This window comes from Anas platyrhynchos, chromosome 4 (assembly GCF_047663525.1).
Source record: "Anas platyrhynchos isolate ZD024472 breed Pekin duck chromosome 4, IASCAAS_PekinDuck_T2T, whole genome shotgun sequence".
NCBI classification, from domain to species: domain Eukaryota; kingdom Metazoa; phylum Chordata; class Aves; order Anseriformes; family Anatidae; genus Anas; species Anas platyrhynchos.
Genome location: NC_092590.1, coordinates 56,879,443 through 56,905,026, shown reverse-complemented (window position 1 = coordinate 56,905,026; position 25,584 = coordinate 56,879,443). Strand labels below are relative to the sequence as shown.

Here is a 25,584-nt window from a genome sequence, read left to right as displayed (position 1 = left end):
AGCCAGTAACTTAAGGCTGTGATAGCGCAATTCATGATAATGCCTAGAGACATTCAGAGATTCCATTCAAGGAAAAATCTGATTATTTATTTGTCACTAATTCACTCATATGCAGACGCAAAGAGCATATTCAAGGAGAAGGAATAATTTCTTTTTTTTTTTTTCTTCCCCCACAAGGTTGCAACAAGTCTCTTACATCAAACACTATCCTCCTAACAAACTAATTTAGACTAAGTTACGTTGATAACTAAACTATAACTTGAGATCATTAGGATATTAAGGGCATAATAAGACGATGAAAGGTACAGCTTTCTCCTCATCATGAAGATTCCCAATACCCTAGCTTTGCCCAGGACAATTGCTTAAGTACGCATTTAGGACTGGCAGCAAGCCATCTACTTGTCCCTAAAGCTGAATAGGCACTTTGGCAAACTCCACCCCTCGTAGCAAATGAGCTTTCACAAACAGCCATTCTCCTTGAGCGGGCCAACTGGAACAGGGCCAGGCTTGATAAATCCTGAAAAAGTTTGAGAGAACAAAAAAAGTGCAGAGGAGAAAACCAGAAAGTTAAATAAAGGAGAACAAGCATTAAAACAAATCTTCGGACAAAGTCAGAAGAAGAAAACATGCCAGTTAAAGAAGGAGGCAAGACAGAAGAATAGGGTAGTATACATATTTTGAATTGGTCCCTAAAAGCATAAAAATGCTCAGTTTGTTTTTTGACAGGTAGAGTGCTGACCACTTCCACTCTGAGACTCTTACACTTTCAGCAACTTTTTACTCTTCAAACTATAATACTCAACTTTGAACTCCTCTTTGTGAGGCTGTGTCCATGCCTTCACTGAGTCTCCCTCTCCTGTCCAGTTGCCTATGAGAAAAAAAAGCAGGAAGACTACATGGTAGTATAAGCCTTCTTATGTTCAGAAACTGGGTTAAAATTAGGCTCAGAATTATCTTATTCTGAGCCAAATTTCAACTTCTTTGCTGTGAAGATTTTGGCCTTCTAATGGGTGGATGAAAGCCTAGGCATTTTGCAAGTGGGGAATGGAGACACATTTGTGCCTTCATCACTCCTTACAAGACAACAGCAACTTCAAAGCAACTTTAAGGTAAATTGCTGTTAGACATAATCCATGCATGCACAACACGCGCTTCTTTATTTTAAGAGATTTCTAATTTTATTCCTATGGAGTATGCTCCAGCTCCTTTCCACATTGCTGCAGTGTGTGCACTCCATCTCAGTGAGTGTAAGCTCCCAGGCTTGTGCACACCACAGATGTCCTTGTCAATAGTCTGACTTGGCTCTGCGGAGACCCAAGAGGCCTTTATTGCCATTATTCTCTCTTGGCTGATGCCAAACATGAATTCTAGTTCTAGAGATCAGAAAAAAAATATTCACCTCATAGTTCCATTCACAATGCTCAGGACTGCAGCCAAGAGGAGTCTGCCTAAAGGGTGAGAGGGATTAAAAATTGTAAACATTAATGTCTGTATGGGTAAAAAGTCTTAAAGGGGATAAAGAGCTACACAGACAGCAAGTAGTGAACTTGAAGAGAAACAAAAGAGAAAATGAGGCAACTACAAAAGAGTGGAAGGAAGATGAGAAACGAGTGCACGATATGAAAATTTCTAGCTATGTGCTCAGCCCCAACATCTTAAGTTTACGTTCAAAATTTCAGCAAACAGCTGAAAAAGATTACATCTCCTCTAGAACTGCTCCTTTTTCTTCTTCTCTAAATGAAAGTAACATCTATATGCCATAGATCTAAATACCTGAATTCTTTATGAATTATATGAACATGGAAATCTTTTTCTTTCAACTCTTCCTACCCTTTTCTACCAACTTACATGCTATTTTTAAAGCAGCCTAGAGATAAAATTCTAAAACCTGTATCCGGAAGGAAAAGTACTGCATCATTTAGTAGCTTTTGCAAAGACACCGTAATAAATCTGATTTGGCCCATTTTAGCAGCTAGACCAAAAAGTTAGCATAAACATATTTTCTCTTGTCATTACTCAAAGTTTGGTTGGTTGGGTGTTTGATCTTTATGAACTGTATACATCTTTTCTTAGACTCTGAAGGTGAACTGAGTGATTTGGCCATGGATTCCTTTTCAACTTTCTGTTTAGTGTCCACAAAACACAGCATCTTTGGCTCACAGTCAAACAGGCAGTCTGTAAATTGCATTAAATACATAGCTTTTTGAAATCTGGGTTCATCCAAATTCAATTTCCAAAATCTAATATGTCCTTGTCTCTCCATTTCTTTAAAAATAAAAAATAATAATAATAAAAAACCCAACTAATGAAACCTTACAGTGGAAGCTGTAGTGTGCTGTAGAATGAAGTCATTACGATACTGAGGCTAAACTGCAGATTAAATCCCCACATCAGTTTAACCCTACACTTACAGATTATTGTACAAAACCTGTAATATCGTAAGTGCTGGGTTTTCTTTTTCTTTTTTTCTTCCCTCTGAGGGTATAGAGGAAGTGGAGCACTGCTTGATTCCCAACCTTGTATACTTTTACAGTTCAATGGATCTATATCACTACTCTACTATTCAATATCCCTACTCGATATTTTGTATCTGTTCAGTCTGGTGATCTCTTTACTAGTTTGATATTTATATATATATATATTTATATACATGTATATATATATATATATATAGTAGTTTTTGTTTTTATTTTATTCCACTACTGCTATAACTTTCTTTCAACATACTTTAAACAATCATTTAACAACAACATGTATTTATCAGCCTACCAGTTCACCTGCAGAGCATCTCCCAAAGCTATTTGTAGGTGAATTTTATGTCACTAAATTGTCTGAATAACTGGTAATAACATGCCATAACTAGTAACAACATGCCAATCTACAGTGTCACCAGAAACCCCTGAAATTACATGTTCTAAATATACCTAAATATACTATAAAATAAACAGAGTGGAAAGTCACATAGCAGAACACATAAAAGACAGATTAAGACATGACTGGCCAGCACAGTTCAAATATGAGAATACTGCAAAACAAAACTAAAAATGGGATAGCCGTTTATCACAGTTCTTCAGCTTTAACTCATCAGCGCTAATTGTCAACAATTCCCAGTTTCGTTTTTCCAAGTTATGACATTATCCAAGGTCTCATCAAAACTGCAAATTATAAATATTAAATATCTTGATGCATGATCACTAGTTTTTCTAGTGAAAAGATTTTCAGCAATGGTTCTTAGGAGAAGTTTGTTTTGCCAGATCCTGTGATCCTGCTTAACTTCCTTCGTTATGGTATACTTTTTCTCTCTTTTTTTTAATTTTATTTTAACTGAAGAGCACACATGTAGTTCTGCATGTCACACAATCAACATAACCATAAACCCTCAGGCCTAGTACCACCCTGCAGCAAAGTAGAATAGCGGGTTCTCTTCACTAGATTCACTAGATTCTAGTGATTCTAGATTCACCTTCAGTGCAATCTGAATTTAGCTATGCCTTTTCCACAGTCACAGCTCCCTGTCACACCTAAAATCAAAGTGTTTCTTAACTTCAGCCCATAAATACATAAATAGAATAGCTAATAAAGGTCCCGGATTAAATTCTGTAATTCCCTAATAAAGGACAATACCTTGTTTAGAAACAAGTGTATCTGGCAGCCTCACCTAAAAATTAAACTAGATTGGTACAATACAGCATGGTAGAACCCAGAAAATATTATACTGCTTGAAAGATCTCACCTTTTGATAGCATTTTCAACATGTGCTGTACACAGCAGCCACTGTACAGCCAAGTCACCTCAGAAAACAAGACAACCTTCTTCTGGCCATTATAGCACACAAATATATAAACAGCATCCACAACTGAAAATCCCATTGTGGCAGTTAATTATTCAAAACTGCAATAAAAAGATGCAGAACAAGCACTAGCTAAAACTTCTATTAAGTTCTAAACATAAATTGCCAAATGAAATAGAGATGAATAGCTTGGCAGCTTGTTTCAAAAAACTAGCAACATTTTGGGAGGGGACATTGTAGGAATCTCTCTCAAACTGAATTTTCAAGATAGCTGTAACCAATAGTGAGTATAGCCTCAGTGACCTGACAGCAGCTGTTTTTTACCACAGCTATTATTCACTGAGTATCTGACCTTTATTTTTGTTCCCTTTTGTACTTAGAACCATTACAGACCTACACCCCCAGCCAGCCCCAAGACAATAAAATCCACCTGAGGAAAAACTGACAATGCAAATTTGTGATACTGTGCTACTTTGCTATTGGCATGGGATCTGGAGGACTGCAGCACAAACAGCAACAGCATGCATTTTAACTAATCTATCTCACAACAGCATCTCTACAGGCTGCCAAGAGAAGGATGTTTAAAGATGAAGTTTTAGGAGAGTACCATTGGCTCATCAGGAAGTAAACTGAGAACCCTTTTACCAGGTAAAATGCCTCAAAGTATGCTTCTTACAGACCTACCTCTCCAGCTTCTTTTCACTCTGGTAATAAGGATCAGCATCCAGGCTTGCTCTGTCAATGGTACAGAGCACTGAGATCCAGTGGGGTGCTCTGCCACCTGAGCTTTTATACAATGAATGAAGATAGCATCTGCACATCAATCTAAAAGAATCATTGTTAGAGGTGTGTAATAAGCATACGTAATGTAACAGTGTGCATAAGTAGACTAAAAAGATCAACAACAACAAGAAATAAGTACAACTTTTCTTAAACAGTCACCAGAATAATAAAAAAGATAGGCAACAGATTGGATGTTTTTGTTGATATCTCAGGAATCGCTTGGAGAAAGATTTTTAGAAAAACAACATTCTTCAGAGCCCATCATGCAAAATCTATAAACTAAAATGTTGACAGATATAAAAGGTCAAAATGTTTTTTGCTGAGAACAGTTAGAAAAAAGACGCAGAGACACAAATGGCAAAGACAGAATTAAATTGCAGAGACACCCTAGTGCAAGCAGAGATCAATCCGTCCTGTGAGAGCACTTCAATGAATACATACACTGCCACATTTCTGGTTTCCATATTTGAGAGCCCCAAATGCAACACACTTTAATTAAATTGTATTTAGTCTCAGACAGGAAGTAAAATAAGTGTAATTACAGCTTTATACACATGAAATCTTTCATTATTTTTTTTAAAAGATATTCCAAAATGTCCAGTAGACATTTTTAGTAGACTTTAACACAATTAAGTTATATTTAATTCATGCACACACACTCAAAAATGCATCTGCATAGCAATAGGTTGTACTGGGTCTGTCTAGAATAGAATTAGTTTCCTTCATAGCAGCCCATAGGGTGCTGTGGATTTGTGTTGATAACACACTGCTCTTCAATCTGTTGCTGAACAATGCTTACACAGCATCAAGGCTCTCTCTTTTTCCCCACTCTGCTGCACACCCCTGCCCCAGCAGGTAGGCTGGGGTGGGCAAGAAGTTGGAAGAGGATACAGACAGAACAGCAGACAAACTGATGAAGGAGTTATGCCATAGCACGTAATGTCATGCCCAGCAATAAAGATTGGGGTAGTGGACAAAGGTTGCAGGGGGCAGCTGGGCTTCCAAGGGCTGTCCATCAGTCTGTTTACGGGAAGTATAAAGGAACTACTTTTGCATCACTTGGGGTTTTCTTGTTTGGTTGCTTTTATTCCTCTTTCCTTCACTTTATTAAACACTCTATCTCATCCCACAAGTTTTCCCATTTTTCCCCTTCCTATGCTCTCCACCACCCTGCTCAGAGCGTGGGGTAGGCAGGAGCAAACAGCCCTGTGGGTGCTGAGCAGCCCACAACACAGGTGAACATACACCGTGTCCTACATACTGTACTAATGGTCAGTGAAATACATTGTTTGTTTCCTAAATGACTACACATTAACCAACCTTTACCATTTGCCATGGTTTTCATTTTTTAACCTTTTTTTGTTTGTTTTTAGAATTCCTGTACAATTCTTTTAGGCATAGACATGATACATTTAGGTTTAAAAAGGAAAAAAAAAAAAAACAGGTGTAGTTGAACTGCAATTGAAACTAAAGTTTCACCTGAAAATGCTGTTTCACAGAACCAGATGTACTTCTCTCTATCCCCTACAAATGAATTTTCTGTTGTACTTGCCAAGGAAGGGTCTCAGAGGACTTCTAAAACTCATCTCCATTGGGTCCAGTCATATCTCAACCACACCCCAGCCATTACAGTTTCCAGACCGGAGACTCACAGGCAGCTGATCAGTAAAATTGATTGCTTTTCCGTTTTCATTTGTGCTAATAGCACAAAGTAGAAATGTAGAGAGGCAGCTGTGGGATTGTGGGGCATTTTGGTTTTGAAACAGTAAATGCTCATGTTCCCCTGATGAGACTGTCAGACTTCTACTTATCCACTCACATGAACTGAAAGAAATTACCCAAGAACCAGTTTGGATTGAAATCAAGTTTTCGTTTTTTTTTTAAAAAAAAAAAAAAAAAAAAAAAAAAAATCAATGAATTAGAATAATACTTTTATACGTTCATCTTTATAATTAAAGTGGTAAAATTCCAAATTCAGACCACCCTTTGTGTATACAGTGCAATACAACCTTTACTTACACCTGCTTACAGCAGTCTCACGTAATTCTCAAGCTTAATTACTGCACAAATGAAAAGCTTTGATGTTCCTACACATTTCTGTGAAAATCAAGTTCTGAGATGGGAGCTGCTTGGAAGAAACTGACTCTCCTTAGGAAACAGGTGACAACTTAAATACTCTTAATACTTAAACACTCTGTTTAAGGGTGGCTAACTTCTGCTCTGCTGGCTTCATCAGGAGCAGGGAGCATCCTCCTGCAGGATCACAGCTTGTGTCAAACGGACTAAAACGCAAACCCTGGTCATCAGCCTTCCCCCTGAGCAAGCAGGAACAGAAGAGCTTCCAGAACACAAAAGCAGTGTTTCAGTTTGAGACACTGTGTAAGAACTTGAACACCTTTTTTTCTTTCAAATGAATAAATCCTAATTAAATTGAAAGCATTAATTCTGCACAGTTAGCACACAATAGCAATCGTACAGTTGGCAGGCTTTGTCATCCTCACAGAAAGTGAAGAAGTCCCCAGGTGTTAACTGTACCCACAGGTTAAAATGTAGTAATTTAAAAGGTAATTTTTTGCACCTTATCAGTACTCCACAATAGATGCTTAATAACATGCCTGATCAGAAATGGATTTTAACCTCAGAATTAGTAAGGCTCTAAAATTCCTCAGTGAATACTTTTGTATTTTTCAATTCCCTTCTTACAGTATAACAAGTACTCATTAAATAGTTGCATTTTTCACAGATAGACATAGCGTATAATGGGGTTAGGGACTCAGGGACACGTCAAGACAGAAAAGCATTCTCAAAAACAAAATTGCAGCCTCAGTTGTTTCCTAACCCCAAAGGCATCCCATAACCCAAATGCCCCATAGGCATTTACAATATCAGCGAGAAATTGTTGCCAGTGCTTGGTGGGCAAGTCCAGAATTGACTCCATCCTGCAGGCAGCAAGCAGCTCTGTACTCAGCCATCGGCTCAGTTCTGCCAGGAGCCATGAGTAAAGTGAGCATTATGTACAACTCTACAGTGAGCGTTATCACCTGGATTTTTTTTCCTGGTAAAAATTTCCCTCATATAACAGATATTAAATCAGTCTGCTGGTGGGAAGCAGTCAGTGAGTACCTTTGCATCACGTGGTTGGTTGTTTTATATTATTATTATTATTATTATTATTAAAAAAACACCATATAAACTATCTTTTATCTAGATCATAAGTATTTCTCATTTTTGCCCCTCTGGTTCTCTCCCCCATCCCACTGTTGGGAGCAGACAAGTGGCTGTGTGGGGGTTTAGCTGCCAACTAGGTTCAACCCACCAGGACAACAAATATTTAATATTTTATAGAATTACTGTACAATTCTCAAGTCATTGAAGAAAAACACAAAGGACTTTATCCTAACTTCAGAGCTTCTAATAAATAACAGTAAATTTATTCTGTACTCATGCCACTGCACACAGTAGCAAAGCAGCATTAAAAAAATAAAAATAAAATCACCGACACTGATGTTAGCTTCTGACTGCCTTGTACTGCAGTTATTCCAGCTGCCCTTGGGATGTGATTTCCCATAGCATATCTGACTGTTGATATTTGAAGCATGCATTTGTGAGCATTTGAAACTCAGATGCTCACAAATGCTACGACACCTACATCAAGCCCCAGGAAAGATTCCAGCCCTTAAACTGAAAAGTGTAGCCCTCAAACTGCTGTCAGGTCTGTTGCTAAACACCTCTTTGCCCTCCAAATTGTGCTATAGGGCAAGTCCAAACTTGCAGCAACACGGGAAAGGCAAACAACTTGATTCCCACCTCAGGACTAAGGCACAGCATGAAACACAACAGCCACAGTGATCTTCAGAAACTCAAGCTCAGCCCACAGACATTCAAAGCCTCTCTTCCAACCTGGCACAGCAGCACCCTAAACACCCTGAGCTGCTTAGGAAAGAGATTCCAGCATTTGCAACACATGAAAAGCCACACACTTCAACTCACTTTTTCTTGAGAATTTAGTGATTCAGCATTTGCTTTCTTTGAGGACAGAAAATATTTGACTCTAAAGTGCATGGATTTTTAATCATTTAATTATTTTAATCATTTTTCCTTATTTTGCTCTACAACAGCAAAGCCCCAGCTGCTAAATGGGAAATTGTATCATACTTCAAATAATGCTTTATCTTTAAGTTTTGAAGTCAATTCAGTTTATTTTTTGCTTGTTTGTTTATAGTAGAATCAGGTTCTCACAGTTCACAAAAGAAACAATTTTATCAAGAATCTTTCCAAAATTTATTTCAAGTCACACTCATTGTGGATTAAAGGTAAGTTGTTATTTGCATAATTTGTTTCTAAAACAAGTATCTTCACAACAGTGACATCTGCAACAAAAAAAAAATTGCACTTTAAAAAAACACTAGAAAGTTCAGTTATGATCATAAACAGCTTGATCTGTTTAGACTGATGCTGTCCAAAAACACCTGAATCTGACATTCCAAAATAACGTTACTTCCAACTTCGCACACTTAACTGTCAGCTCCTGAAAGTCTCCCTACCTGGGGACACTACAGTATGCATTAAAGCCTATGCTTTTTTCCTTTAATCACCTAGTCTCATAGTTTCTCTTAATTCACCTAAATAAAATTCAATATTAATGTTAAGTTGTTTTAAATAACTAGGATTTCTTCTACTGTAGTTATGTAGTGTGTGGAATAAATGTTGAAGCTATTTGTAGTTTCATGTATGGAAATAGATTGTCAAAGATATCTAGAGCTGAAAGCTATTTTAGAATATACACTAAAATATGCTCAAAGGCAGAAGGAATTAAACCTTTCACAACATACTCTCTAAGGTCATCTGAAATGCAACTGCATATGGTGATTCCCAGTACCGCTAACAATGATACAAGAAACGCGGATTTAAAAGAGAAGTTTTCAGTTGTTTTAAAAGATATCTTCACTGAGAATCTTGTGATTTTGGGAGATTTTCATCTGAAGACTCCCCCTGACTCCCAAAGTACTCAGTGGTATAACTGTTGCTGAAGCTTGCAAATACTGAGTGCAAACACAATATTCTCAACGTATCTACTCAGATCAAATATATGCTACTCATGGTGCTTACACTTGTTTTCTTGCATACTGAAATACAATGGAGAGACTTCAAGCATTCCTGAAGGTGATAGACCACAAACAGAAGGTAATAAATAATAGTCATATAACAATCAAAGCACCTGATTAAGACAGATTTCAGATTGGAAAGCCAACCAGGTGCAAATCAGAACAGTTTTCTAAGTATTTATATAGTTTACAGTAGCCACACAACATATACTTGGTAATCAATGCAGTAATATTCCTTCCACTTAATTCCAAAGCAGCTTGATTTATAGGAAACCATACATATTTACATAGTTATCCTTATATTTTGTATCATGAAGCAAAGTGCAAATTGACTTGTTGACTGCCAAGAAATTTCTTACAATCCTAGCTAATACAGAAATTGCTAGAAAATGTGTTGTGTGTGTCATTCCCTTTTTTGATCATACATACATACAACAAACAAATTTACAATCAAATACACAATTTTAAAAGGCAAAGTTTGGTATGTGCCATATATATATATGCATACATGCACATTCCTTGTCACAGATACCAAATATGAGGCAGGAAATGCACATCAACATTCATACAGTGTCAACTGTAATGAATTACCTTCAATTAGCAGGTATCATAATTAGAATTGTAATTTGAGCAAACCTAACAGAAAATGAGACCTTTTGGAAAGATAATGTACATTTAAGTTTAAGAGTCCAAGAATGAGGACGCAACGCATGACTTAAAGAAAGTGATACCATATCTCTTAATTTAACCCTAAAAATATTTAACATTTGTATTTCAGTTTATCCAGCTGCTTTTATCAGGTTATCCATCACTTATCACATAGAATGATATTTGATTTCTTCTAGCCCTCTGAAATATCTCACCATGATCTTTCAAAAACAGTCTAGAATGGCTTCTCAGTGAGATCAACCACTTCACTCAACCCCAGTGAGTGCATCCCATTAATTTATGTATGCCCAATTTGTTTGGATATTCTCTAACTTGATCTTCCTCCATTGAGGGCATATCCTCCTTATCCCATATTTTTCCACTGGTCTCAAGACCTGAAACTCCACTAGGCAGGACTAAGGCAGAGAAGACATTGAGTACCTCAGCCTTTTTTTTTTTATATGTTCTGTCACTCTGTCCCCTGATCCATTCGGCAGTGGGCTCACATTTCCCTGATATTCCCTCTGCTTCTGATAAACCTGTAGTACACCTTTCACATCACCCTTCTATATCCCTTGCTAGGTTCAACTCCAAGTGGGCTTTGGCCTTCCTAATCCTATCCCTATGAATACTTAGACAGTGCCTCCATCCTTCCAGATGATCTCCTGCCCCTGCTTCTACACCTTTTTATTTCCTTCATGTTTTTAACATCTTCATTATAAATATGTACAATGGAATGAAAACAAATGACTTTATTTACAATTGTGTGTGTGTATAGCTTCCGTCCCACAAAAACGCTCAGTGTTAATTGGCCCAGAAATCACATGCCATGTATATTGAATATATCCTTTTTAATCCCCCTGCAGATCTGTAGTGGTTTTCAACCACTAATATCAAATAAATCATGTTCTGTGAAGTAATTATGCTCTCCCACATTTAATCAATAATCAGTGCAATCATTTGTAACTCTAACTACTAAGGTAGTTCTGATTACTCTAGCAGAAAAATCTGCACTGAATAAACTAGCCTGACTCACATGCCAGGGCCTCCATTCTCATCTTTAGAATTGTCTCAGTGAATCCATACGACCATATACATGCTTTAATACCTACAAGAAAGAACAACAAAACATTTCTGAAAACTGGACCTGTACATTTTAGAACAGACCCAGGGGTTAAGCAGTTGTGATGAATTTCCCTTACTCATTTTAGGTAACATCTTTTTAGAATTATTCAGAAATGTTCATAAATGTTATCCTGTTGCATTCTGTGATTCTAAGAATCGCAGAATATTATAGGCTAGAAGGGACCTCTGGAGATCATCTACTCCTGTCCCTAATTCACATCAGTTCCTCTTCAATCAGTTTCTTCAGGTACTTGTCCATTTGAATTTTAAATATCTCCAGGGAGTCAGATTCCACAGCACATCTGGGCAACCTGTTCCAAACTTTGACCGCTTTCAGACTCAGCTGGGGAAGCTTTAGATCAGGTGCAAGACAGTCACATTTCTGGGCCTCCTGGAAAACCAATGTAATATTCTTACTCCACCATACTATTTATTTTATTTATTTATTTTTGCCTATTGCCTAAATGTATCTACCACATACAATTTTTATGTATTTATTTATTTATTTTACAGTCTCAGGAAAACATTGTATGACAAACAGAAAAGCAGCAGTCACTAGAAGTAGAAAACTGAAGGTTTTGGAATACAGTTTTAATGTCAGGAGTTTAACTCTACAGGCAGTAAGTGCTGTTTCACGCTTCCAGAGTGCCCTGTTTCAGCAAATGTACTGTGAAAGTAAGCAGCAGCATTCTGTCTGTAAGCAGAACAGGATACACTGGAATATGTAAATAACTCTCACAGAGATGACATATTCACCATGAAAAGGAACTAAGCCCTTGACTGGATTTTACTCTAAGGAAACAACAGCTCCCCAAAGAAAAACTGTTTCGGCCTAGGCCCAGCACAGCCCCTGTTGAGGCACCAGAGCAAAGCCCAAGCACTACCCTGCAAGTGGGCTGGACAAAGGGCTAAAGCCCACAGGTGCGATCCTGAACACTCTCCCAGTCCTACCCTCAGCCAGTTACTGCCCAGCTGTAAGGAAATTAACTTCAGGATGTGCTCTGAGGACCAAAAAGCACAGAGAGTTGCAGTTATGGAGCAGGACAGGTCTCCCCTGTTCAGATGCGACTTTGTCCTTACTGTTCACATGTGTACTGTACACATCCATACCACAGACACCAACAGACTTGTGCTTCTCACTGCCTCCAAGCCCCACCACATGCAAGCTGCATTGCTGGTGAGCACTTCGTTGTGGAAGGTGGATTTCAACAGCAAATTCCCTTCATTCAGTCAAAAATTAACTGCCCTGTAACTTCTTCTTTCCCTATCATTCACAAACTGGGAGAGTTTGGTCTCCTTTCTCCACTTCCCCACCATGGAGTGCCCAAAGACCTGCCTGCAGGCCTGTGGGAGGCCAATGCATCCCTCAGTCAGGACAGCCACTCCGTGCCTGCACACGGCATAACCCCATAATGGAAAGGGGTTAGAAAGGAGAGGAAACATAGGAAGCCCTGCCTCCTAGCACATGCTCAGGGGCTGTTTCCATAACACAGTGTCATAATGGAAGAAGTAATAAAATATTTATTTCCAACAGCAGAGTGGGTGTGGCTGCTTCTGCACGGGACATAGCCCTGAAGTATTCAGTATAAGAATTAAAAATGATTCTTCTTTCTTTCGTGTTAATGAAGTGGATTTTAATAAAAGACAAAATGCAACAGTGTAAAAGCTTACCAGTTTAAGAGTAGGAAAAGGAATAAAAGGAATATATCAGAATGTCATTAGCAAGAAAAACATGATATCTTTCATGCTTCTGGATTTTAAACCAACAACAGATTTATGTTATACTGTTTTTCTACAGCTTAAGACACTCTCAGGATAAATATATTTCTGTGGTCTTTGTACCATTTGGTTACTCTTAGTTGTTCCGGCAATAGGTCATCTGTATTAAAATCAGATTAAATGAGGTCATCTGAAGCAAAATGTGTTCACTAAGCTAAAAAAACAATTATCACATAATTTTAAAGGAATATTTAAAGAATTAAATAACATGGTCTCCCCACCTTTTTTTGCATGAGAGAAATTACTTGAGGCAGACATAAGCTATTCAGAAAAACAAGTACAAAAAGAATATTTTTTTTTCTAATTTGTCCCAACTGCAAGACAATTTTTGTTCTTTTAATTATTTTGTATGGAGACAAACTGTGCAGTAATTGTAATATACTGGAAGCTAGCGATATCTGCTAGTTAGTATGCAATGGTATCAGATATTTTAAAGACTCAGCATGAGCCAATTTGGGGATTTTGAGCATTCTGGAAGTCATGTAATGAGTAATTTTGTGCTATCAATTGGATAAATATTTTTGTTATATGTAATTTTTGACTATCTTTCTGTAAAAGTTGTGGTTTTAGAGTAGTAAATGGGTAGGCTTTGATAGTCTTTTCACTTTTATTGAATCCTTGTTACTAGAAATTGTCATTCTTGTCACAAAATGCATTAGCATCCCTTTGTAAATCATTACACTTCTAATAGATGGGAAAGGCACCATACTTTAACCCTGACAATCTTTAAATGTTCTGTATGCCAGATCTTCCTCAAAATATTGAAGTGTTTGCTGGCATTTATAAAACAATACTTCACAGAAAACAGTTTTGCTACAAAAATAGTCAGAAAATCTGTCAGCCACTAGGTGTGACTTTCCAGTACATTACTTATTTAACCTCATGAATCTAGCCTGGATGGGGCATTCAGAATGGTAACATTACCTGTAAAGGATCCAAAGCACAAACACATGCTTGGATGCTGCAAAATTCAGAAGAGAAATAAAGGTAAATATGCAACAGTAACAGCAAACTATTTCTCTGACTAGGACATTATGGTTTTGTTTTGTTTTCAACTTAATAAAATTTAAATTGATATTGGTATACATATCAGAACGCAGTATTTGGCTCAGGCCTTGAAAAAAGAGAAACAGATTTAGGCATAAGGATCCACATGCAGGGGTCATAGTCCTACAGATTAAATCAGATAGTATAAACATCACTTTTATTCTGGATAGAATAGTTTAACATTTACAGAAGTTTAGCCACTAGCAGAAATTACTTCTCATTTTATCTCAAACACACGCGTTATGTAGAATTTTTAGATTTTTCTCCAGAATTTCTATACCAGCCTAAACATGTGAAATGGGGAACAGAATCACAGAACGCAATATTCTTATCCCCTAAAAGAAAACATACAGTATGGGTTAAACCTAAACAAAAAAAAAAAAAAAGAAAAACTTAAGAACATGCTGAAGTTTTATTCATTGCATAAGTTCAAGTTCCAGCTGGTAAAGAAAGCATTAACAGTAGGAAAAATACACTAGCATTCATCACTTACTAGCAAGAATTCAGCAGTGATTGGCATTTCTGAAAACACTTTGCATTTATGCACACCAAAGAAATTACAGCACTCCCCACTCCCTGTAATTCTTCCTCACCAGATACACACACAATTTGAGTTATAATAGCCATTTCCTAATTATTTTGCAACTTAGTTTCTATTTAGAGCACTCAGAGAGGCTTTGCTTTTGCCATGAAAAAATGTACACAAGCCATCTTTTCATTTTTACTAAGAGCTTCTGTTGCCAAGAACTAGGCACATAAAGCTGTTTCCCATAGTCAAGAATTTGAGAGATCTATATTTTTAGGACTTTTGTGCATCTCACTCTGCCTGAGGCTATGGAAACAGGAAACGAGGGATTGCAACACTAGCCAAATACCAGAAACCTTTAGGAAAATAAACAAATAAGTAAAAGTGACTCAAGATGAAGATAGCTGAACACGTAATTACTGGTCAAAAAAAAAAAAAAAAAAATCTGTGGATGATCTCCTAAGTCTTGGAGCTCTGCTGAACTGAATAGACTCTAAAGAGTTAAACGTTTTCTGAGATGATGATTCAGTCCTCAAAGTACCTTTTGCAAAGATCTACCTAAGGCCCTGAGTGCTCCTATCAGTAGGAGCAGGGTAGACCCAACTTTTGAGAAACTTAAAGCAACTCAGGTAGAACAGACCAGGACAATGGTTCCCTGCACTGCAGCTACTTAGAGTGAGTAAACCTTTGTTCTGAATACACTGTTTTGAATTAGCTCCTGGTCCCGGAACCCTAGAGAGAGGCTTCCTTTGGATATTTAATTCTTTCCAGGCTCCTGAAAATGCCATCACAGGAGCACGTCATGGGTTCCCAAAAGTTCAAGTGCGGAATGGTAAAGGGTTTAGGCATAAAACTGTAGTTCACAGGTGTGGTGAAATGCTGCTTATTTGCATAGAATGTTTGCATCCAGAGTTAAAGGTCATCAATCCATATTCCAAAATTAGGAGTTTTAAAAGGAACAGTGCAGAGGCTGATGTAGCTAGTGACGTAGTCTATCATTACCAAAAGAAGTAGTAACAACAAAAAAAAAATCAGTGAGGGAAATTCCTACATGTTTTCTAGGAACACAAGAAAATAATGCATGTATGTAGATAAGTGTGAAAAAGAAGCTCAAATTGGAAAAAAGACCTAAGTTAACATGAGGGGAAAGCAATAGAATGAAAAAGCGAACTAAGTATGAAAACAGAAAGCCTAAGCAATGAAGAAGCAGAGTGAAGACTTTACTATTATACACAAAATGATCAGGAAAAAGATGCTGGAAGTGAAAGGAATTTTGCACAGAACCTTAAGACCACTCATGAAAGACCTGTAAGTAGATGTCTAAGATGAAGACAGCATGGTAAATCCCTAGAGGCTTTGTAAGCTGATGTAAGAGATTAGAACTGACTTTCCCATGTTAGTATTGTCTGATTAGGAAAAATGAAAAGCGAAAATACTAGATGTTGAGAATGAAATAAGGAAAAAGAGAACAAGTGAGGAGAAATCCATAGCAAAATATTGTATATCAGCCTAAAAATAGGCACAGTCTAAAACAGAAAAAGAAATATGAAACTCAAATGTAGCAATCTAATTTACTATTACTTATATTGAAAAAGATAAAGAATTATTAACTGTGACCATACATATGATCAATATGAAATGGAAATACATAAACACAGAAGAATTTGTAAATATGTTTGTAAATATGACACTGTGCTCAGTGCTAGGTATTACTTAAGCTATTTGATCAGGACTTCAGAGAAGACAATTTTACTACATACATTAGAGAAAACAAATACAAGCTATCTGATCAAAACTGATTTTCTTAACAGAAGACAGTAAAATAACACTTTAAGATTGCCAAAGTTTTCTGCAACACAGCTTTGCTGGAATGAAAATATGAATTTAACAAGCCTATAATAATTTACAAACATGGTTCTGGATTCAGCAGTTCATAAGCAACATCTTATGCTTTAAGAAGCAAATACTTGCAGCTAATAATACCATCAATACCATTTTTTGCAGGGATTTTAAGACTTAAGGGCTTTCATATTGTCCTTCTTGAGATGAGGGGGTTCAATCATTTTAATGAGAAAAACCTTAAAAGTTTACAGAAGAAAGAAAAAAACGAACCTGACAAAACACATCTGAAATTGAACACTGTTTGGAAATATTTGTCTTTCAGTGTTTCTGAGCAATGTGTCCTAGTTGCAAAAAGATCTATCACAATGATCGCAACCTGGAAATTTCTACTGGTTGTAAGATGCTGGAGGTTCTTAAAGTGTGGAAGAATGAGCACTACTGCCATTCAAGATATCTCCCTTCACTGGTTCGACAAGCAAGAATATCTGCAATAATGGATGATATTTTTCTAGCCAGAAGTAGATATACAGCTCTGATACAATCAGTTTACACTTTATGATCAGAGAAAAACACAGTAACCTAGTAGTACCTTCCTAAAGTCAACAGCTGAAAGATTAGAAGAACATCCTAAAAGTAAAAATACCTCTAAAGAGGTGACTTGACAGTTGTGGAGGTCTGCACTATAAACTTCCAAATTCAGATAAAAGTTAAGAGCTGAAAAACTAGTCATGCACATCTTGAGTACACCGCAGGAAGTCCCACAGGCTAATCACCTATGTGAGGCAATTTACGTTAATTCTTTACTCTTTGTAGAGCTCACATTACAGGAAATATGGAGAATCCTACCCTATTTCACCTATATCCAACCCATCCTCAAAAAAAAAGTTTATTTTTTCCTCCCTGCCTTTTTTTTCCATGGGAAAATCTTTTCATGCCTTCTATTATTTTCACTATTCTCTTCAGATTTGTATTACAAACCATTTGGCTTTATATTTCACTTACATGATTATTTCCCTACTGTAGAGCTAAAAGTCTCAGCAGAGATAAATAGGTGAATGTAATGCACCTCTGTTGGTTTGATAAGAAATAGATTCATTTTGCATGCATATCTGCATGTGAGTGGCTTAAAATACAGAGATTTGGGAAGTTTATTCATTTCACAGATCCTAAGAACCTGCAGTTTAAAATGCATCCAGTAAATTTCAGGGCCTAACTTCAGGACCCATAAAATCAAAGTATGCTTCCCACCTAAAACAAAATGCTATTGGGTTTTCTAGATAAGATATTTAGGATGTACCTTTAACATATAACTTCAATTAGATACATAGCTTCTAACTATCTCAATAACTCATTGATAAGGTTCATAGCAGACCGCTAAGCACAAGGATTACAAACTGCATTATTGTGAGGAGATGCTGAGGCAGTCAAGGAAGTGGGGCCAGCAAGCTTGTCATGGCCCTGCTGTTCTCACTATTCATTGTGGCTTCTGCTTTCTTTTGCCACCTGACCAGTTGGTACCAGTGCACTTACCCAGTCTCTCACTGGAACAAGGTTCCCTCTACAGATCATAGAAATTGCAGCTGGCACAGGCAAATCTACAATTCACTCCATAATTTCATTTGATAATCATGCTTCTCTACCAGCAACCTCCCCATTCTCAGTGAGATGCTTTTAACATAGTTTTAGAAAAGACATCCAAAAGCTATGTTCCTAACAATTTTCTTGTTCAAATAAAATAGCATAGAAATGAAAGCAAAAGAGTATTTTCCCACAAAGGAATGAGAAGTATTCTTATTCTGAAAAGGCAAGGTGTATGTACCATGGAACCAGTATCAGCTGTCAAGCAAAACGTAGGTAGGAAATCTGCAGGAAACAGGAGGGAAGAATCAGTAGCAGAAATGTTTGCAGGGAACAAAAATTCTCTAGAACAGCTTGCAATGAAGTAAAATATCACATAAAGATCTTCTGTTCCCAAATACTATAATTTCCCCAGATACTCTGGCAGGCTTAGACTATCTTCTTATTATGTAAAACCTGCCATCACCATCTTTCTCTCATATTTTAAGTAGTAATACAGAAAGACACATTGAATTGTCACCATGACTCACCCAAGAGCCCTTTGACTCATTCTTTTATTAATAACCCTTTTTCATCTCATGAAGCACAAAGAAGAGGCAACCTGCACACTACAGAAATACATTACTCCTATCTGCATTTGAAGCTTCTTATCAGCCTTATTAGGATTCATATTTTTCCAGGGTTATATATATTTGGGGGGGTGGGGGGGGGGTTAACATTTAATGATTTTTTTCTTAAGAAATGTCCACCTGAAAGTAACATTCCCTTTTTTAATTTTTAAGACAGCCTTGTTTTACTTTCTTCATTTTCAGCACTTCCAAATGGTTAAAACCAAGTCTGGCTGAGCATGTTTCCTGCAGTCATTTTCTGGCTTTGGAGACTGTTTTCTGACAGATGTGAAAATCCTCTGACCTTTTAACTTTAGCATGCTTCATGATGAATGATTCAAACGTTCTTTTCTGATCTTCCTTACACAAATACATCAAAGCTGCTACTTGATGCTGAAAGTTTTGTGTACAAGTAAAATAAGTCATTTATTCTATTTGTTGCTATTTTTAGTTTGCTACATTATTCTTTAAGGAAAAAAAAAGTTGTGACTTGGTTCCCAGTAGCTACCTGTCCACAATACACCTGTACAAAAGCTCTAGCCATTCCTTGCAAGCAGGGTTTCTGAAAGTTTTCAGAAAGAGGGATATGAGGAAAATGGGAACATTTTAGGAAGCTGATTCTGCTTTTACTGACATACTGGAAGATCAAGTGATATGAATCCCTCAAATCCATGACCCTAGCTGAACTGTGTCATTTTTAGAAGTTCTTAGGCAAATTTAGAAAGTTTAATCATGGCCAGATATAATATTACTAATAATCAAATACACTAGTATCTTGGGGCTAATGTACTGGGTCAAAACCATTGCCCCATCGTACTCTTAAGCTTGCCTGATAATTGAACACATACACCATACAAATTCCAGTAGAATTGGGTGTCAGCAACTCAGTGGTGAGAAAGTACCAGAAACAGAACTTCTGTTATCGAGGAATTCCATTGTCATATCTCAAGCTCCACCAGTATTAATAAATATATTTCTAATACACTAGTTAAGTATTGAAAGATGTGTTAAAATAACTCTTATTTTAATACTTTTCTTACATGGACATTATCAACTACTGTTAGACACAAGATGATTTTTAATAGACTTTTTACCTGGTCCAAATTAAATGGAATGTGCAACAAAAGAGCACGGTATGACATGGGGGAGAAATCACAGCAGCACCAATGAATGTTACCATATAGAGGAGACATGGAAGATCTTTAAACATTCAGTAAAGCCTCGCCCTATAAACTAATTGCAATGTTCTACTTGTTTCCTGAAAAGTTCCTTTATTGACCATCCCAATATTTCCTACTATACCTCTTCTAATAGAAGTAACTAAAGGTAGCTGGGAGAAGCAAATGAATCCATTAAAAAAAAAAAAAAAAAAAAAAAAAAAAAAAAAACAGATCTTACCTTCTTTTCCTACAAAACTCTCAACTTCAAACACTACCCACAACACAATCCTTCAAAGATGACAAAGAAGTATCCCAAGCAAGTCAATCAACCTTCAGTAGGTCATAGGAGCTGACCGCAGATTATCTACACTACTGAGTACTGAGACTACTGCAGTAGTCTGCAACAAGTCCCACAGTCTGGCCTGACTTCCCAGAGCAGAGACCCTGATTGCAGGTTTTCTGAAACATTTTTCCTCTCAGCTAAACAGAAAAACATTTGGGGTAAAATATGAAGTGATATTTGTTTCTTCTAAAGTGAAATGTTTAGGACTTGGTCTTTTCTTTATTGGTTTTATCTTGAAGTTTATCTGTTTTGATAAAGTATAATTCCAAAATGAGAAAAGGAAACATTTGCTTAAAAAAGTTGAAATGAAACACGACTGCATCTCTGTTAGGATTAAAGGTCAAATCTAAACTGCAGCTCTGTCATTTTCGCTGTTGAATACAAGAGTCACCTCAAATATTTTGCCTGCTCTTTTATCAGAAAAAAAATCACTTCTCAAATGCAGGATTTCAACTACACAGGAAGTAAAAAGGTGAAATTCAAAATAAAGTTCTGCAAAAATAACTTCCAAAATATTGTGCAGTCTAAAAATAAAAACTCAAATTCTGGTCTCCTTCCAGAATTACACTTGTCAAGTTTCATCAGACTCTTGCAGATGTGCTTAGAGCACAATCCTGACAAGCAGAGCAGGATATTTCTTACAGATGATAGGCCATGATGCACTTTTCAGTCATTTGGTTTTCTAGTTTTCTTGCAAGTATGTGTGTTGTGGTTTTTTTTTTTTTTTTTTTTTTTGTTCCACTAAGTCCCTGATTACATCTACGAAGGTCATCTTCAAAATTAGGATGTAGGAAAGCTGAAGGGGGTGGTGGTGGAGGGAATATCCACACAAGTATCCACGAGTATAGATAATTCTGAGTTGTTTATTTGTTTTTAATATTTCTTCCACAATTGATGTTCCATGTTTATTTAATGAGAACACACAAGTGCTCAAGAAAAATAAACTGTGGGCCAGTGCCCCAAATCCTGATGATACAAATAAATAATCAGATGAAAGGTGTTTAACTTCAGCAATCACATCAAATTGGGTGAATGCCTTATTTCTCAAATAAAGTTGTGGAGAGAAAATGGATGTCATACTAATCATAAATCTCAGAGTTCACTCTGATTTACAGAAGCAATTTTCTCCTGAGCTCTTGTAATTTTTGAGGAAGTGCTATTAAGTAATTATTCAAAGATATTTTAGGAAAATAAAATATACAGAAATGACTAAGGAACTTTTCTGTTGTTGCTTAAATGAAGGTAGAATGTTCTTAAGGAAGCATGACCTAACAGGCTCAAACAATATTCAAAAGAGAACTCAACTACTTTGGATACTGTTCTTGTATTAAATTCCACAGAAGAAACTCATATCCAATTTTTGAATGCATATGAAAACAGTGAGTAAGGAATTAGAAGTGTTCATTAAATATTCCTGTGCTAGAGAATCAACCACCTTGTTTTAACCATAATAAGCAATGAAATGGATCTACAGGCTTGTTTTTTCAGAGAACTTGAAAGTCTATTAGAATCTAGATATATGTGCAAAATAAAACTAATGCACTGTACAATTCTGTAAGCAAGAGTCCTATGAACTTTGAATTGTACTGTCTAGAACCATGGCTGCAAGAAGTCATTCTGTGGGTGTATACATCTAAAAATATTCCTAACTGAAAGAAGAGACAAAGAAAAGGCTGATTAATAACAACAACAACAAAAAAAAAGCTTCTCCCAGAACTGCTGAGAATAGACGTTATGCTCAAGACACTTTCTCTGTACTTATCTGACTATATTCAGATTGTAAATCCTAGGTACTAGATAATTTTATGCAAGTTTTATGCAAGATTTAATAAGTCATTCTGCTAGTCAGTGTAGCTAAGCTAAAAATAAGCAAATATAATAACAATATAAAATTATACCTGGTTAATATAAACAGTATCTGCATTTCCCTCCCACTCTTCCAAATACAGACAGTTAAGGTTACTACTATTTACATATACCATTTAGGGTATCCTTTTTGTTGTTGTTTAATTCACCACTGCCTTATGGCAGAGCATCAATACAGATAGAACAAAGTAATTGCTCTCTGCAGAGTGAACTTAGATGATGATCTGCTTTTCATAACATATTTGTCTTCCTCAAATGCATGAAAATGTGCTACAGTACATGCAGGACATTAAAGGATGAAGCTAGCACAAATATCTGTGAATCTCCTGAGGTTTTCTCTTTAAAAACACAAGCACTACAAGTGTAGTTAGGGCAGTGCTATTCCTTAACTCTTCAAAGTTCCCTGAAAGAAATAAACAGAAAATGTCAAGATCTGACATGACAGTCCATCATGTTTGTAACTGCTATTACATTGTCAACTTTACAAAACCAGATGTGGTCATGGCAGATGATTGCCTCTCAACAAGTCACACCTGGGAACTGCTGGGACTGCCCCTTGCTCATTCATGAGGACAGATCCTGCTTACTTATCCACCTGCCATTATAACCACCATTGGGCAGTACCCAAGATACAGGTTCTTACACAAGTTCGACTGCTTACTCCCCCTCAAATAAACATCTTCCACAAGTAAATTTGTATTTTCTAGAGAAAGCTTATTTAAACATCCCGCTAGTGACTGTAATACCCCTTGATGTCCCTCACATCCCCCCCATTCTGTAAAATTTGCAGAACTGGACCCTCAACATCTGATGTAAATCAGTCGCTGAGACATCCCCACCTGCTTCTTGCCTGGAGGGAGAAAGACATAAAGGAAAACAGACAACCTGTATAACCTCACCACCACAACTCTTCCAACTTCCCCAACAACTTTCCTCTTATTCTTCCTAGTACTTTAATAACCAACAATACTATTTCCAATTCTTTTGTTTCAATATCAAGACATCAAAATATGTGTAGGAGCCAACACCTACACTACTCAGGTGGCAATATTCCTTCACAAAGCAGTGTGATGAGTCCCCTTTCTTCCTCCTCCCTCCTTGTGCCCATCTAGAAGCTCCCAAGAGGCTGCTGACAACACCAAGTTACCAGTTTCCATCAGGACTGAGAGCAGGAGAGATCCTGCCCCTTCCTCCTCACCCACTATGGACAGCACCATTCTTCACGGTTGGCAGGAAAGAAGTGAATGGAAGAAATGGAGTCTACTTTTAAATAGTGCATACATTTTTTCCTTTCTAAGTTGACCTGAGATGAGGTGTGAGACCTTGAAATGTAACACACTGGTGGTGGTTTTGTAACTCTTGTTCGTCCCTCACTGCACTACACCAAGCAGATAGTTAAGGGGCAAGCCAGCTAGCCTATGACTTGTGCAGCCAGAGATTGAGTTAATTTTCTTTCTGTGTTTCCTTACAAAGGAAAGAAATATTCCACAGTGGGGGTAGAAAGTACAATTTCTATATCTAGATTTAGCCATTAAAAAAACATAGTCTGTGATATTGGAATTTAATAGCTTACAAAACACGGAGGGGGGGAAAGGAGAAGAGAGAACAGAAAAGCTTGCAAAAGCCCTTGTGTTAACTCAGCTACACCAGTTTTTGCAGTGCATAATTTGGTTCCTTCCAGCAAAGCTGTTTCTCATATAGAAGATATTTTAGATAACCATTCTAAATGTGATAGATGTGCACAGATGCATCTCATTCTGATTTGAGCCTTTCTGATTTAAAAGTTATAATTAAAAAAATGAAAACCCCACAACTACAGAAAATTAGCAACACACACAACTGAAAAGCTGAAGCAGTAAAGAAAGTTTTGCATGCGGAATTTTGAAACAATTTAACTAAGAGATCAATTTCAAGAGAGATGGTTTTGTTCTTCCATCGTTAGATGAGAATGTATGTAATTTTAGGTACATAACTATGTGTGGTGAGAGTGCATGTTTTGTTGAGAAATTATATTTCCAACATTTCTAATCCCTAAAGAAAAATGCACCTCTTCAGTTGATCCTACAATATCACTACCATCAGGATGTAATACCATCTAAAATATGTTAACCCCTTCTCCAGAGGAAGGTAGCTTTTAGAAATTAATAGCTTCATGTGGAGGCCTCAGGAAGTCATTTGCTAAGGGTACTGCTATGCCTAGCTGAGAACAACAGAAAAGGGGAAGATAACAGAGTTCACAGAACCCATGGTGGCAGAAGATCTGAAGCTCAGTTCTGAATAGAGTCTAATCATGTTAATTCAGCTTTATAACTCACAGCTAATGAGTCCTAACTAATCATGGCTTGTTAATTCAGGTGCAGGATCAGGGAATGCAGGTGGACTGCATGTAGAGCCAGACTGGTTTGTAACTGATTACCTCCAGCAGCTTTGCACCAGCTGCAAGCAGGCTTCAAGAGAACATCCTCAGCTGCTGCTGTGCTTGTCAGGGTATATTACCTCCCTGCACTCTGAGGAGCAAAGGAGTTCTTGTTGCATGAAAGCAGAGAGCCTGAGCCAATGAGGTTCTTCTGAACATCAATTTAATGCAGACAAAATGCTATGATTACCCTAAGCACCATACCTAAGCTTAGCAATGCTTCCCTCTTCAATAGTTTGTCTGAATGGGCCTGAATACTTAAACTGGCCTCTTCAAACAAGTTGCAAAATAAAATAAGCTATAGTTTTTGAATAGAATAGCTTGGAAGGGATCTTAAAGACCAACCCCCCACCATAGACAGGGATGCCACCAACTGGAGCAGCCTGCTCAAAGCCCTATCCAACCTGGCCTTAAACCCTTCCACAGGCCAGGTATCCAAAAACATCTCTGGGCAGCCTGTTCTAGTGCCTCACCTCCCTCTGAGTCAAGAAATTTCATCCTAATATCTAGTCTAAATCTCCCCTTTTTTAGTTTAGAGACACTACCCCTAGTAATCCTGCAACTATGCCCCCTGGTAAAGGGTCTCTCTCCATGCTCTGTCAGCATAACAGAGCAGGAAAATACATTTTCTTTGAATGTGGAGGAAGAGGTTGGGTATTTGTATTCTGCGAAATAGACAAATTACACTACACATTCCTTTTGTACTTGCGTGGCTCCAGACTGGTCTGGCTTCATCTTTAGCAGGTGCAAGCAGGCTATTTTACAAGCTTACAGCTATAGATGCAATTAGGGGGACTGTAGGCTAAGCCTAGTCATCAAGTCTCAGCAGCAGTTATGCATGCATTGTCAACCTTAATTTAATGTCCTGGGGGAATAAGAGAAGGCTGATTGCTCTCCTGTATGAGCAGCCGAGGTAGCTCATTAATGGAGCTGCACTGCCTGTTTTGTCACTCTGCTCACAGTGCCTT

At 37.3% G+C, this 25,584-nt stretch overlaps 1 long non-coding RNA gene across 2 annotated transcripts in view; it reads right to left on the bottom strand.

Moving 5' to 3' along the window:
* Positions 1 to 8,779: 8,779 nt before the first annotated feature.
* The window catches only part of LOC106020418 (uncharacterized), a 75,266-nt gene continuing 58,461 nt past the window's right edge, over positions 8,780 to 25,584 (bottom strand). Inside the window, exons 3-4 of one of the 2 annotated variants that reach the window (XR_003497208.3) lie at positions 14,155 to 14,191; positions 8,780 to 11,842 (exon numbers count right to left, since the gene is read on the bottom strand). This is a non-coding gene — a long non-coding RNA (uncharacterized lncRNA). The remainder of the gene's footprint in view (positions 11,843 to 14,154; positions 14,192 to 25,584) is intronic. The other variant, XR_003497209.3, reaches the window with a different exon arrangement.